The following is a 16,035-nucleotide window of genomic DNA, read 5'->3' as shown; positions in this document are numbered from 1 at the left end:
AAAGAGTGCCAGTGAAATATTCATAGGTCAGGGAGAAATGTGGAGGTATCGGTAATACGCGCATTGGTAGTTTATGGGAGTGTGTGGACAAGAGTTTTTTTTCCAGGCTTCTAGGGATGCATTGGTTAAAGGGAAGGTTCGCTGGATTTGCGGGGGACATCCCGCTGCAGTAAGAAGAAGCAGGTCTATTGGGGAGCATTGAATATGTTTTATATATTTTTTGTGAAATTCTTTTCAAGTGTATGTAAACCCCAACAATGAATGTCTCTTTTATTCTCCTTTTCACACTTGTGTTTTGTGACAAGACGTACTAAAATGCAGATGTTACTGAGATGCATGACAATGCATCTGCTCTATGCGTGATGTGTTGCATTGCTATTCATTGTGAATGGCAATAGAATGTACTGTACAGTAGAGCACAATTAACTGCAGCATATCACAACACACATACAGTAGCTCAATGCACTGCACTGAAAAAAAGGGTAATTGGCTTTAATAACACAACAATCGTTAACATGCAGCAAATTAACATATCATTAAAGTGGGAATACCGCCAGTGCTTAATCAGTGCCTAACCTTTAAGGCAGTGTTATCAGCCCTGCCAAGGATACTTCAGTGAACTACAGAATACCTCTTCCAAGTGTCAGAAACCATGAACCAGAAGTACAGTAAAATCACACTTGTTTATTAATAAAAATTAAAAGGTAAATAGAGTAAGCGTAGTTAAAGCATAGCCAGAGTCCATTAACCGGATTGGGTAGTCAGCCAAGCCAGAGTTCAGTAACCAGATCGGGTAATCAGCCAGGCCAGAAGTCAGGGATCCAAGTAGAGGAACAGCAAGCAGGATAAGGAGCCAGAAGGGATGTCAGGAAAGCCAGTCTTTAAACAGGAACACAAGAGATGGTTTCTTGTGATGTGACCAAGGCGAAGCCAGGAATGAAGTGATCTGGACGTCTTTAAGTAGGCGGGACTGACGAGCAGATCCACAACAGCTGGTTAACTGTGGAGAGAGAAGAGAGCTGGCAATTAGCCAACAGCTGTGCGGCCAGCTCAGAGAATGAAGGGCTGAGCTCAGCCCTGATACCAAGTTACATTGGTGAGATGTGTAGAAGGCACTCTGAAGTCATAACACACTTCCAGTGAGCGTTTTCACCCTAGGATAAGAAGTATGTTAAAGAGGAACTGCAGTCTGCTCACACAATTTGTAATAAAAACATCTTTGCCATTCTAAAGCTTCCCTCCAACCACTTTGCATATTATTTTATATACTGTGAATCCGTACTTGCCAAATATGCTGCAGAAATCTCCCTCCCTTGAGTCTGGCTACATCCATTTTAACTGTGAGCCTCTGAAGCTGCTGTTTGTTCATTTCCTGGATTTACACAGAAACACAGAGGCACACCTCCAGCTCTGCAGCCCTGCAGCTCTCATTCGCTCTTCTATGATTCATCCCCCCTCCCTTCCTGGCAAACTCTCATGAGAGTGAGAGAGAGCTGTGCATGATGTCATAAGCCTAGGCTAATGACCAGACAGGAAACAGAAAGTGGGCTGTATAAGGTATTTACTGGCAGAAAAAAATGTTTTACTATCCAAAGTTAAACCAACAAGGGCAGAAGATTTATTAGATGGAAAGTTGAAAAAATTACTGACGTTCTGCTTTAATGGCAGTATCACGAATCACTGAAAGTAATGGAAAAATGGAATAAAACGAAAACAAATGTAGCCACAGCATCCAAGGACTGGTAAACTGCATTATATTAAAGTAACATTAAACCAAAAAGAAAATGTTTATTATATTGTAGCTTAGATGCAATGGCTGCATTAATTTTATTTTTTATGCTTTCTTTCTTCTATTTTTGTCTGGTGATCTGGCCAGTAAGTCTGTTGTTTTTAAAAAGAATGAGCTCTCCCATGGGATGTATCAGTTACAGAGATGAGACAAACCATTTAACACTAGCAGGGGTGCTTCCAATGATGAGCTTTTATTTATGTAAAACATTTATTCCAAAAGGAAAAAAACTGTTGCTATAACTGCTTATAACGTGTTAGCTGGAGTTTGACTTCAATTTGTAAGTGTATTTAAATCTACTAGTACATCCAACACTCCCCTCCCGCTAGACTGATGCTGCTGCTGTCCAAAGGTGTCCCCTTTGCTCATTCATCCAGAGTGGTGGCACTGTAATGCAGGAGGTGTGTTACTGGCCAGATCACCAGGTGAAAACAGAAGGAAAAAAGCCTAAAAAGCTAAACTAATGCAGCCACTACATCTAAGGATTGGTAAGCTGCAATATAATACATTTTTGGTCTTGGGTTTAATGCCAGTTTAAATAGAGAAAAATGACTCTGGGTGTTTTCATTGTATTTTTCCCTTTTATCTCTTGCTATTAGATCCTTTTAGAGTCCAATCCTATCCTTCTTTTTATATTTGTTTTCAATGAAAACCACTTAGCAGCAATTTACTGTGCCTAAGATCCAACCCTCTTCATTTAAAAGCAACCAATTATTTCATAAACTTTGTTATTGTTGTACAAAATATGAACACTTGTGTGTGCCTTTCATTTTGTCTATGGATTTGATCCATAACCATTGGTAAGACAGATTTGTATTCCATTATCTAAGCAATGAAAAGCCAGTGGATCTATACATCACTTTCTTTGCTTTTAAATATAGGTCAGAAATACAGAGAATGCTTACCTACTGTGTCCATTTCCATTTGCTGAATCCTTTTAATGCTTAACACACTTGTCACTTTGCAGCTGCTCTGTAGTCTCTTCATCCAGTACAATGGTATGATTCAAAATGTAATACCCTTAGATTTACAGTGGCTATTGTGAAAGAAAAGAAAGATGAAATGAATATAAGGTCTTTTTCCATTATACTTTTCTACACACAAACTTTTAGTTGTCCTATGCCACTTTACATTTCATAAAAAAAAAAAAAAAAAAAGTCAAGATAAGTAAGCCATTTGTACCACTTTTCCTATATCGGCCTTAAAACGCTTCCTAATAGGATTTCTGGCATTTACAGGGAGAAATGAATGTGAACTTTAAAGGCTCAAATGGTTGTTTGCCAGTGGAATAAATGATGGTAGCCAGCATCTAAATAGCAACTGGGAAAAGGCCTGGTCCACTATCTTCTGCTTGTCAAAACGATCTGACATTTTATCCTCTCACTTCCTGAAGACCTTCAGTTCCATGATGGCAACCATATCTTAATCTTCCCTGCTAAATCTTGCAAAACTAACAAATAAAGGTAGTACAAACTTGAAAATGGAAGGCGATACTAATTGTGGGAAAATAAGTTGCTGCACGCCCTGATTAAGATACAAATAGGAACAGGTTTCCCCATGGGGTTTTGTATTGCAGCAAAAAATTCCAAGTAGATTGAAAAAATATATTTATTACAAAAAATATCATACAAAAACATTGGTATATGTTAAAACATGAGCTCTGTGGATGAGGCTAACATAAATACATAATGATACAGCTGTTGGGTAAACATAGAAAACATAGCATGATATAGGTATATATAATCATACTGGAAAAAAAACAGATGCGTTTTGATCATATATAGTAGAGGTCTTCTTCTGGGGAAAGAGTAAAAAACTCTAAAAAGAAATACATTGTATAAATGAGCACATTTAGAAATCAAACAATAATATTTAATGATATCAGCACATTGGATTATGATTACATAGTTATATTTACCACTGTATTTACCAAGAAGGGGCAGATGCCCACAGGGCCAGAAACAGGACCTACAAGAGGGCCGCGCCTATACCCACACTGGGGAAGTGGGGTGAGGGTGGAGAAAAACAGGGGCCAGGTATCGGACCAAATCTGCCCTAATTCACTGTGGAGGATAATGATATATTAAATTAAGTATTATTATTGGAAGTAGACCTATAGTTATTAGGTGACTATGAAGGTATGTGAGTGAAGGGATGTGAAGTGAAACATGTGTGAACAAATAAATGAGACACAAAAGAGAAATGAAAGAGTAGATGTGATGGTGAGGTGGAAAATAGAAAAAGTGAAATGTGTATGAAGGGAAAGTGCTCTATGACCGCAACAAACGCAGACCAGTGCTAAAATAGAGGAAAAAAAGATCTGAAAAAGGAAAGGAAGAAAAAATAAGAAGAGTGAAAGGACTAAAGAGAAAAGAAAAGTGCACAAGTGAAAAAGTGTGTGTGGAAGGGGGAGGAGAAAAAATGAGTGACAGGCAAAAGAAAAGGTGAGCATGTGTAAGTGGGACCAAAAAAATAAAAAAATAAAATAATATTAAACCTGAAAACGAGGTGGTAGCGAAAAGCAAGAAGGAGTGGTGGCTGCAGCTTGACTGGTGCTGGTGCTCCTAACACACACAATTGAAATTTTTGAAGACAGGTTTAGGGAGGTGTAGAATTTGGGAGAATTCTTAGGGTGTGGGGTATTTAAAAGATAAGTACCATAACATTTCCAAAATACACTCTTTCTAAAGTAATGAAGCTAATAATAAGCTTGTTATCTCTTGCCTTGACTATTGCAACTCTTTCTTCAATGGCATGCCTCTACCACAGACTATGCTCTCTTAAGTGTTCCATGTATGCTGCTGCCATGTTCATCCACCTTTCCCAGCCATTCAGTGTCTGCCAGTGTAGCATATGGCGACCCATCACATTTCGCTACCCGCTGGAGTGTGCATGCGCGATATGCGTTCCAACACTTTTACGGCAAAACACCACCCCTAAGTCCAGGTTCAAGCCCCACCATCCAAGTGGACATAGAGTTAGATTATAATTATGCAGAGCAAAGCAAGGCTGTGCCCGAAGCGTAGCGAGCGAAGCGAGCCCGCGAGGGGTGTGGAGTTTTGTCGTAAAAGTGTTGGAACGCATATGGCGGCGGCACGCATGCGCACTCCAGTGAGTAGCGAAATGTGATGGCTCGCCATATGTGATGCTACACCACCTCTCTCCACTAATCCCTCTACTGGATTTTGATCACCCAACGAATGCAAAAAAAAAAAACAACAGCATGCAAAGTCATTAGTAAAGCGGATCCCAGTTATATCACCAACCTTGTCTCAAAATATTACCCAAACTGTCCTCTTTGCTCCAAACTTTCCTCCTGCTGTCTAGTTTCTCTATCCTCTGGAGCTTCCCACCCCAACCTTTAGAGCCCATTCACACAGGGACGACTTGTCAGGCGACCTAGTCGCCTGACAAGTCGCCTCCCGTTCTGTGCCATGGAACCGTTCTAAGGGGAGTGACGCAAGTCGCTCCGACTTAGAAAAAGGTTCCTGTATGACTTTGGGGGCGACTTGTGGCGACTTCCATAGACTTCTATACAGAAGTCGTTTTGCAAGTCACCCGGGCAGTCGTTTGCAGGTCGCCTCGCTGAGGCGACCTGCAAGTCGTGTTGCCCCTGTGTGAATGGGGTCTTATGGCTATAACCTACTCTGTAAAATTTTAAGTGATATCCTGAGTCTACCTAACTGACAGTTTACTTTATCGAACAATTCATCCCCATACACTTACTACCTTTTTTAACACTTGCCCTTTCCCTTTTAGGCTGTGTGGTCACATGAGTAAGGCCCGCCTAATCCTCTTGTTTTGAATTGTATTCTAAATGTACTGTCTCCTTTAATTTTGTAAAGTGCTGTGCAAGCTGCTGGTGCTATATACAATAAATCCTGTATATAATGATAACAATATACAAATGAAATTAATTTAATACACAGTGTTAAAGACTGTATCCTTTCTGATAGAAATAATCAAAAGATATCACTAAATGCTGCTACTTAAAAAACAAATATATCACCAATTGTGCTATTAATATAAGTGTACAAACCAATAATTAATCACACCGTAGCACATAACACTACATGTAAATAGTCTCAAAATCACTTAAACCTTACATACAAATATATTAATAAATCAAAAAAACTGAGAAAAAAACAAAATTGGAATGAACAATGCAAAATTTAGTGTATGTAACAGACAGTCTTTAAGGTAACAGAAATCTTCACAATAAGTCCATAAAACTGATCATTTCTCCACCATGCGAATAATGACAAACTTAATGCACCATATTTTCCACCAACAATGTGATTCACTGACACCGACTCCTTATGGGGTTGCACTCACCTATTGCCTTTCATTTTAATGAAAAGACAAAAGCACTTAATTGTTAATCAGTTTTCACTTAGTTATAACAACCTCTGATGAATGAATCTCATCAAACCGCATATGTATGCAAGAGAAGAAGGAAGGCTTCCAATAGTGCATTACTCCAATAAAATGTGGCTTATTAAAAATTATACCACTCACATTTAAAATCTCAGCATATATCACACGAATGCATTACACAGGTAATCAAGAGCCGCGGTATCACCACCTTCACACTGGTTTCAACCTCTGCCCAAGGCTCGCCTGTACTAGCTCCTAGATTCACAATCTCAGCCGAGCACCACGTGGCCACAGCCCGACTAGTTTTGTCATTACGACTTTGTCACAAGGGGATGGCCAAATTGTGTGGTGTCTCAGTTTAACTAGTTCACGCCTACTCTCCACAAACTGCTCTGAGTCTCCAACAGCATAAAAACTGTGCTTTACCATCTGCAACATTTGTCCACCTGGGCTATTAACCCTTCCTAAGATGGACTGATTTATCCTACTATGCTTTTAACCATTTATATCCAAGAATGCACATCATTCACTTTGTCATTTCACTTCTATGGTTTAGATGGTATTGGAGCTAACAGTTACTTTATAAATAAATCTATTAATACAACCTTTGTCCCCCTGGGGTATTAACCCACGTATAAATGGACAAGCAAATCCAACTGTTCATATACCAAAATGTGCATCCATCACTTTACTCATTCAAATATCATGGTTGAATAGTATTATAGTTAGCATATACTGTACTATTGCAATATTTATAAAATACGTTAACTCAGAACTCGGGTGGTGTTTGAAGTTCAGCACAGAGTGTTACAACTGATACATAATCGGTTATAAATACCATAGTGCATCAGACCATTTTAGACATGTGCATAGTAGAGACCCCACTTCCTTACAGTTTTAGGGTGTAGAGAGGGTATCTCCCACCTGGCGAGGATCCAGATGGGTTAGGGACTTCTCCAGATGTGAGACAAAATGGATTTATTTCTTACATATCTTGGCACTGCAGGGGTTAAATATTGAATCAGACATCAATTGCTTTATTAGTGATTATTATATTAGATCCTTTCTTTAGTTTTTTTTTTTTTTGGGGGGGGTTGTAAATTATTGTTTAAGGATGCACTGTCTTTTGTAGAGATTTATATTTCACATACATAACTGTTCAATTGTAATTTAATTCCTATTTTATTTGATTCCTATTTTATTTAAATTTATTTAACTTTTTATATATTTTTCTAGATGTCAGGCAATGTTTTAATCATTGGATCTTAATGAATTATGTGTGACAGATTATGTATCAATTGTAAAAACACCCGAGTTCTCAGTTAATGTATTTTATAAATATTGCAATAGTATATGCTAACTATATTACTATTCAACCATGATATTGGAATGAGTAAAGTGATGGATGCACATTTTGGTATATGAATGGTTAAATGCACAGTTGGATTAGATAGTCTGTTTATACATGGGTGCATGTGTGCATGGATGCATGTGAAGCCCACAAGCATCCAGTTCCGGGATACGGTGCTGCTGCTGGACCAGCATGCACCGCCCATACTCTCCCCAATCTCGCGCATGCGCATTCTGTCATTATCGCAGCGCCATCAACTACTCAGGTTGCCATCACAACAGGCGGTGGCGTCGAAAGTGCCCGCCCCCTTGTGATGGCAACAAAGCCCTCGGCGCTGCCCACTGACTCCTGGGAAATGATGACAAACATCTCCCAGGAGCAGTAGTGAGCGGAGGCACCGAGGGAAGTGATGTAAAGATCCACAGTGATGAAGGAGGTAGATTTCAAGGGACCACATAGCACAGTAATAACATTTTTTTTTATGGGTGGAACGCCTCTTTAATAGCATAGTAGGATAAGTCAGTCCATCTTAGGAAAGGTTAAAGCCTAATGCAAAATGCAGCATTATGCAGATGGTGCGGTGCAGTTTCTATGCTATTGGAGACTAGGGAGCAGTTTGTGGAGAGTAGATTCTAGACAAACCGAGACACTATCAGTCCACTCTCTTGTGACAAAGTCGTAATGACGAAACTAGTCGGGGTGTGGCCACCTGGTGTGCGGCTGAGATTGTAAATCTGGGCGCTAGGATAGGTGAGCCTTGGGCAGAGGTTGAAGCCAGCGTGGAGGCTATAACCAAGTGAAGACTGATTAACAATTAAGCACTTTTGCCTTTTCATGAGAATGAAAGGCGATAGGATCTGGTGAGTGCAACCCCATAGGGAGTCAGTGTGGCTGAATCACATTGGTGGTGGAACACATGGTGCATTAAGTTTGTCACTATTCGCATGGTGGAGAAATGATCAGTTTCATGGACTTATTGTGAAGATTTCTGTTACCTTAAGGACTGTCTGTTACATACACAAAATTTTGCATTGTTCATTCCAATTTTGTTTTTTTCTCAGTTTTTTGATTTGTTAATATATTTTTTTGTAAAGTTTAAGTGATTTTGACACTATTTGCATGTAGTGTTATGCGCTACAGTGTGATTAATTATAGGTTTGTACACTAATATTAATAGCACAATTAGTGAAACGATAACAATATGTTTTTTTTTATTTAAACATTACCAAAATATAAAAGTCTTAGCTTAAAACTGAAGACTTTAATACGTCCTATTGTATTTTTTTTTTCATTTGTATTCTGTGGTTGCTATATTATATTACATTAACCCATATATTTTTAATAACACTGTTCAAAGATTGACAAGTTATTGCTCATTAACTAAAGGTGAACACATGTATGTTGGATTTATGTAAATCAATACAGTAATATAAAAAGATACCTCTAGAACTGCATATCTAAAATGTAATCCTCTATAGTAAATTGACTGTGTGGCCGTTAAAAAAAATAAAACCTTATATAACTGCAAAATGCCCAATGTTAATGATTTTTTGATGAAATGAAGAATGTGTTTTTTTACTAGATAGTGAAGAAAATCCTCAGACATATTAAATAACTGCTTAATGTTGTAATAGTACAGTTTTGTTAGATAATACTGTATGTTTCATTTTTACTGGTATTGCTAATATATTACCAGATGGTATTTGTTTTTACTCAGAAATAATATTTTAAAGCTTCTTAACCATCTTCTTTTTTGTAAAACATTTAATCTTCTATTATGAAGTTAATGTATACCTGTCAGTAAATCTAAGTCTAAAAATTGACCTCATAAATTATAAGAAGGCACCATTTGGTGCCTGTACATAGATTTCCAGGGCTTCACAAGTGACCCAAGAATCCTGGAATGCTGTGATATACAAATATTTTTTGCCATAAAGTCAAGGTCTGGCCTGTCCTCCTGTCTCTTGTAATCACCTATTGGGCAGGGAAGAAGCCAAGAACAAGTGTGTGAGCCTCAACAGTATAGCAAAAATAAAATTAGATTATGTTTTTACTGCAATACAAAGGGTAAAATTTGATATAATTGGTGTAATGCATATGTATTTGCCTTTTAGCTACAATTTTATAGCGTATCTTTGGGGTAAGTTCCTGACAGCCTTGCACTTATGCATCTTCTGCATCTTGCAATTTTTCCCCATTATTCTTGGCAAAGTTGCTGTGCCTCTATCGGGTTGGCAACACTGTTGTAGCTCGTTCAGGTTGAATGTGATAATTGGTGACCAGCAAGCCTTATGTCCCACTAAAGAATCGTAGTATTTGGTTTAAACCACTCCAATGTAGTTTTATCTATGTTTTTGGAAGGTAAACCTCAGCCCCAGACTCAGGTCTTTCATAGACTGAACAGGTTTTTATTTTGAACTATCTGTGTTTGGCTCTGTGCATCTTGCCCTTGGTCCTGGTAATTGTGTTGTCCCTACTATTGAAAAGCATCCCCACAACATAATGCATTCAATTCCAATTTTCACTGTGGGGATGGTGTTCCTGGGATGATGAGTAATAGCCTTCTGCCACAAAAAGCCATTTTATGTGCATTCTCATCAGGCTGAAGAACCCTTTTCCATATGTTTGCTCTGTTTCCAGTATGAATTGTGGCAAACTCCGAACCAGAGAACCAGATTTGATATATATATATATATATATATATATATATATATATATATATATATATATATATATATTTTTTTTTTTTTTTTAATCACTTGGATTTCTCATCTTTTTCAAGCTTATGGATAGTCTAAGACTAGTTATGTTATTTGTTAATAGGCTAAAACTGCGCTAATGTGTGAATAAGTAAATAAAACAAAAACGAAAAAGCAGCAGCTTAATGTGGGATACACACAAAAATATAGTAAAGGAGAAGCAACACTGATAAAGTCTCAAATTGTATTAGTGCATCTTTGATTGCGTATCATGACAATATGTGTCCATAATCAGAATGATAAGGTAGATCTCAATCGCAATGCCACCACAGTGATTCACATCAAAAAGTGCGCCTCCACCTTAAAGAATTCCTGCTTACCAGATAGCAGGCAAACAAGGCATGTGGCCAAGGCCTTGACTTGCACTGAAGATCCTATGAATGATGAACAGGGTGGATGGCTGCAATGTCTCTCACACACTGCCAGCGCTGTAGAATCCGTGACCATCTGATTCTGCAAAAACTCAAAAAGAAAGACCTGGCAACAGCGTAATATTGTCTAACTCATTTTACTAAAAATAGATTATTGCACTTACATTAGAGTTTTAAAATGTGTCTAGATTAAACCGTAGCTGGCCGGCTCACAACAGGCGCCCATCCTCCTAGTTCAGACAGCAGTGTGATGTCAACACGTACCCTCCTCCAAAAATGGTAAAATGTTATTTGTTCCCTGGGCCTCAGCTGAGGATCTCTGAAACTCATGTAGATGTTATCATTGGCATATTGGTTACTTCTGTCACAAATGCCATCCTTACTCAGTGGCAGAATCACTGTTGTCTTGTTTTCCTATTTTCAATAACAAATTTAAGGGTTTTTAAGGGTTCTCTGGGACATGTTGAAAGTTAGGAATTAATTTTAACTATTACTCTGATTAGTGATTCTTTAGAACCTTATCCCAGTCTTGTCCTAAGAGCTCTTTGGTCTTCATGAGTCTGTGTGTTTAGAAATGTTCTCTTACAAATGGGACCTTATAAAAACAGGTGTACAGTTGTTAGAATCATGTTAAAATTGAATTACGCATAGGTGGACCCCAATCAATGAATTAAGAGTTTTGTGAAGGCAGATAGCTGTATAAGATGTAATTCAGAGGTTGTACAATAAAGGATTTGAATATTTTTACAAGATTTGTCGGTTTATTTGTGAATAATCTTGGAAATTAAATTGATATTTTGCAATTTAGCATACATTAAGTACATTTAGTACTAACATATATATATCTAGATAGATTTTATATATATATATATATATATATATATATATATATATATATATATACATACACGCACACATTGCAGCCTTTCCCCATGTTTAATGAGATACCTATGTACCCAACTGCCCTATGCCTTAAAGTGATAGTAAAGCTTTGTTTTTTGTTTTAAATTAAAATAATAAACATGTTATACTTACCTGCTCTGTGCAGTGGTCTTGCACAGAGCAGCTCTGATCCGTCCCCCACCATTGCTCTTGGATCCCCCCCAGTCGAGTGCCCCCAGAGCAAGCTGCTTGCTCTGGGGGCACTTGTGCATGCTTGCTCCCAAGCCCCGTTCATTCATCACTGGCTGTGATTGACAGCAATAGGAGCCAATATCTCCCGCTGCTGTATCTGAGCCAATTAGGAGGGAGAGAGCCTTGGCTCTCGTGCACATCGCTAGATCAAGATCAGGCTCAGGAATGTATTGGGGGGGCTGCAGGGAAAGTTTCCTTTATTTTCATGTATAGATTGCAGCAAGTTAAAATATGCTTTAAGGGCGCACGGGCGCCACCCCCTCTCTCCTGCCACACCCTCTATTACCAATAGATAGATTCATGCTGTAAGGGAAGACCAGCCAGTACTCAAGATGGCCGAAGGAGAAGTCGACCTGTGACCTCAGCCTGTCAGGGAAGACCAGCCAGTACCCAAGATGGTCGACGGAGAAGTCAACCTGTGACCTCAGCCTCTGTCAGAACACCTTCGGTTCACCTGTGTGCACATTACAAAAAGGCTATTTAAACTGGGTCTGTGCTTGCATCCAGTGCTGTCCATTCTACAGCGTTCCCGTGTGTTCCTGCCTGCTTTACCCGTGATACCTGCACCTGTTTACCGACCCGGCTTGCCTCTGACTCTGCTACCTGCTGCCTGCATCTGGCCCGGCTTGTTCTGACTCCGCATCTGCCTGCTCCTTCTACTACCACGCTGCCAGCCCGTTGCCGACCCTGCCTGCATCCAGACTACGCACATGCCTCCGCTTCTACTCCTGACGTTCCTGCCAGTGTTTGATCTGGCTTGCCCGACCTGCATCTTCCGCTCATTGGAGAACCCTATTCCAGCACCGTGCCACCTGCCGCTGTTCTACACTACAGTGAAGACGAACTGTTTGGCACTTGTGCGACTCTGCACTTCTGCTCCTCCTGTCTACTCTATCAGGGGGCCAGAATCAGAGGAGCAAGAGAGGCCGTTCCCTGCACATCAGGCTCTACTGTCAGGTACGTGACACATGCATTGCATGAAATTATCTATGGCCCCTGCTGCCACCCCCTATTCAGGTGCCAGGCCCCTTTTTGGGAATTACAGCAGCGAGGGGTGTTTTTGAAGCACCTGATTAGAGCCATAGGCTTTAATAGGTGTCAAAAAAGGTGACCTGCGAGCACCATGCTGGGCGCTCGCAGGTCACTCAGTGGGTGTTAGAAAAGCGAATGAATATTCTCTTTCCTAACACTAAATCGCCTCTCCGCCAATCAGGTGCTCAGGTCTGTTACCTGTCAACTGATTGGCTGAAATGACAGGCACCACTATTGGACACCTATCAGGAGGAGGGGACGGGAGATGATCACAGCAGGAGACACACGAAGGACCCCGCTCGTTGCCGTCACCCGCTGCCCCACCAAGACAGGGTAAGTGCCGGGCAGACGACGAGCGGGCGGGGTCACACTGGGGGCATACAATGGCACACTGGCAACATTTAATGGGCACACTGGCAGTATTTGAATGGCATATTGGCAGCATATTCTGGGCACACTGGTAGCATTTGATGGACACACTGGCATTATATGATGGGCACACTGGCAGAATTTGATGGGCACACTGGCTGCGTTTGATGGCACAGTGGCAGCGTTTGATGGCACAGTGGCAGCGTTTGATGGGCACAGTGGCAGCATTTGATGGGCACAGTGGCAGCATTTGATGGGCACAGTGGCAGCGTTTGGCACAGTGGCTGTGTTTGATGGGCCCAGTGGCAGCATTTGATGGCACAGTGGCAGCATTTGCTGGCACAGTGGCTGCGTTTGGCACAGTGGTTGCAACTGATGGCACAGTGGCAACATTTGAGGGCACAGTGGAAGCGTTTGAGGGCACAGTGGCAGCGTTTGATGGCACAGTGGCTGCAATTAATGGCACAGTGGCAGAGTTTTATGGGCACAGTGGCAGCGTTTGATGGCACAGTGGATGCAATTATTGATTTTTTTTTTTTTTTTTGCGCCCCCTCACCCCCCAAAATTTTTAGCACCAGCAGCCACTAAATCCACCCCTTCTATTTTCTGCATTTGCAGTGCCTTTGCTACTATACGTCTTTTTTTTTTTTTATTTGACCACTAAGGGTTACCCGTGTGGTATGGCCTTTGTTTAAATCCTAAAGCATATTTTAGGTTCCATTTGTTGATATCAATATGAGAGGCACAGTCTGCACTTGTTCAGGTATTTACTAATTACTGCATATTGCTATAGTATTAATGATTCTAAATGTGCATGGTACTTGTGTGAATTTTGTGAATTTTTAAAACTGCTAAACAGGATGATATTCTGCAGTATGGTGGCAGAAATGGCAAAAGTTAAAGGGGTTGTAAACCCTCATGGTTTTTCACCTTAAAACATTCTATGCATTAAGGTGAAAAATTTAAAAAAAAAACAGTATTTTTGCTTGCACATGATTGAATGATGGAGGTCAGCAGAGCTTCTCCTCATTAAAGTGGAGGGCCACCCCAAAAAAAAAATTGCACCAAAAATCTTTAAAAAATTTTGAAAAAAAAAAATTTTTTAAACTTACCTGAACCCTTGTTGCTAGGCAGTCTTTCTAATCTGCCTCTTTCTATTCCGTGGCGTGTCCTGTTCCTCGGTGAGCGGCCCCGTTGCCTTCTGGGAACTGTGTGTGTCCCTAATTCATACCATTAGTCCCTTTCTTCACATTAGAAGACCCCTCACATCAAGTGTCCCCCTTCAAATTAGTAGCACCCCTTCATATCAGGAGTTCCTCCCTTCACATCAGAGTTCCCTGTTCACATGAGAAGTCCCCATTTTCACATCAGAAACCCCCTCCTTCAAATCAGAGCCCCCATTCTTCACATCAGAGTTCCTCCTTTACATCAGGAGTCCATCCCCTTACATTAAGAGTCAACCTTAAATCAGGTGTCCCCATTTCACATCATAGTTCCCCTTTACATCAAGAGTCACCCCCTTATAGCTGGAGACTTCCTTTCACATCAGGAGTCCCCCTTTACAACAGGAGCTCCTTTTTTAGCATTAGGGGTCCGCCTTTAACTCAGAGTCCCCCGGTGCTAGGACAGGGACCGTGCAAGAGGCCACCCTCGTCATTTCGGACTCCGCTGTAAGGTACGTGACAGTGAGACTGCGGGACATATGTCAAAACCGGGGCTGTCCTGCAAATTCCAGGACTGTTAGGAGATATACTTGCAGAGTGCAACAGCCTGTTTGCTTTTAGTAAATCCACCCCAGTGTGAATCATGTAATGGCTACTCGCAAACCTTGAAGTTGATTTATTGCTGCAGGCCCTACCTCCATCTAGTTTTTAGCTGCTTTTCATGCACAAGTGACTTTTATTTGAAGTGTGTATAAAATCACATAAGGCAAAATAGAATTTAATGGTGGCAACAATGACGGACAAACAATATTTGTGATAGATAGATAGACAGACAGACAGACAGACAGACAGACAGACAGACAGACAGACAGACAGACAGACAGACAGACAGACAGACAGATACTCACCGGCCACTTTATTAGTTATGACTTGCTAGTACCAGGCTGGACCCACTTTTGCCTTCAGAACTGCCTTAATTCTTGGTATCATAGGTTCAACAAGGTGTTGGAAACATTCCTCAGAGATTCTGGTCCATATTGACATGATAGCACCACTCAGTTTCTGCAGATTTGTTGGCTGCACATTCATGATGTGAACCTCCCATTCCACCACATACCAAAGGTGCTCTATTGGATTGAGATTTGGTGACTGTGGAGATCATTGGAGTACAGTGAACTCGCCATGTTCAAGAAACCAATTTGAGATGATTTGAGATATGTGACATGGTCCATTATCCTGCTGGAAAAAAACATCAGAAGATGGGTACACTGTAGTCATAAATAATAATTATTAATTTATATACGAGATTTATATAGCGCCAACAGTTTACGCAGCGCTTTACAATGTATAAGGAGGACAACACAATTATGCCCCGTAAACACGGTCGGATTTTCCGATGGAAAATTGTTGTCGGAAATTCCGACCGTGTGTGGGCTCCATCGGACATTTTCCATCGGATTTTCCGACACACAAAGTTTGAGAGCAGGCTATAAAATTTTCCGACAACAAAATCCGATTGCGTCAGTTCCGACCGTGTGTGGCCTGTTCCAACGCACAAAGTGCCATGCATGCTCAGAAGAAATTCCGAGACAGAACAGCTCGGTCTGGTAAACTTAGCGTTCGCAATGGATACAACACTTTCGTCACGGTGCAATGTTAAAAATGATTTAATACAGCGCACTCTCTTCTT

Source organism: Aquarana catesbeiana, linkage group LG02 (genome assembly GCF_042186555.1).
Source record: "Aquarana catesbeiana isolate 2022-GZ linkage group LG02, ASM4218655v1, whole genome shotgun sequence".
In the NCBI taxonomy this organism is placed as follows: Eukaryota; Metazoa; Chordata; class Amphibia; order Anura; family Ranidae; genus Aquarana; species Aquarana catesbeiana.
The sequence above is the reverse complement of the archived record's forward strand: the minus strand, read 5'-3'. Positions refer to the sequence as shown.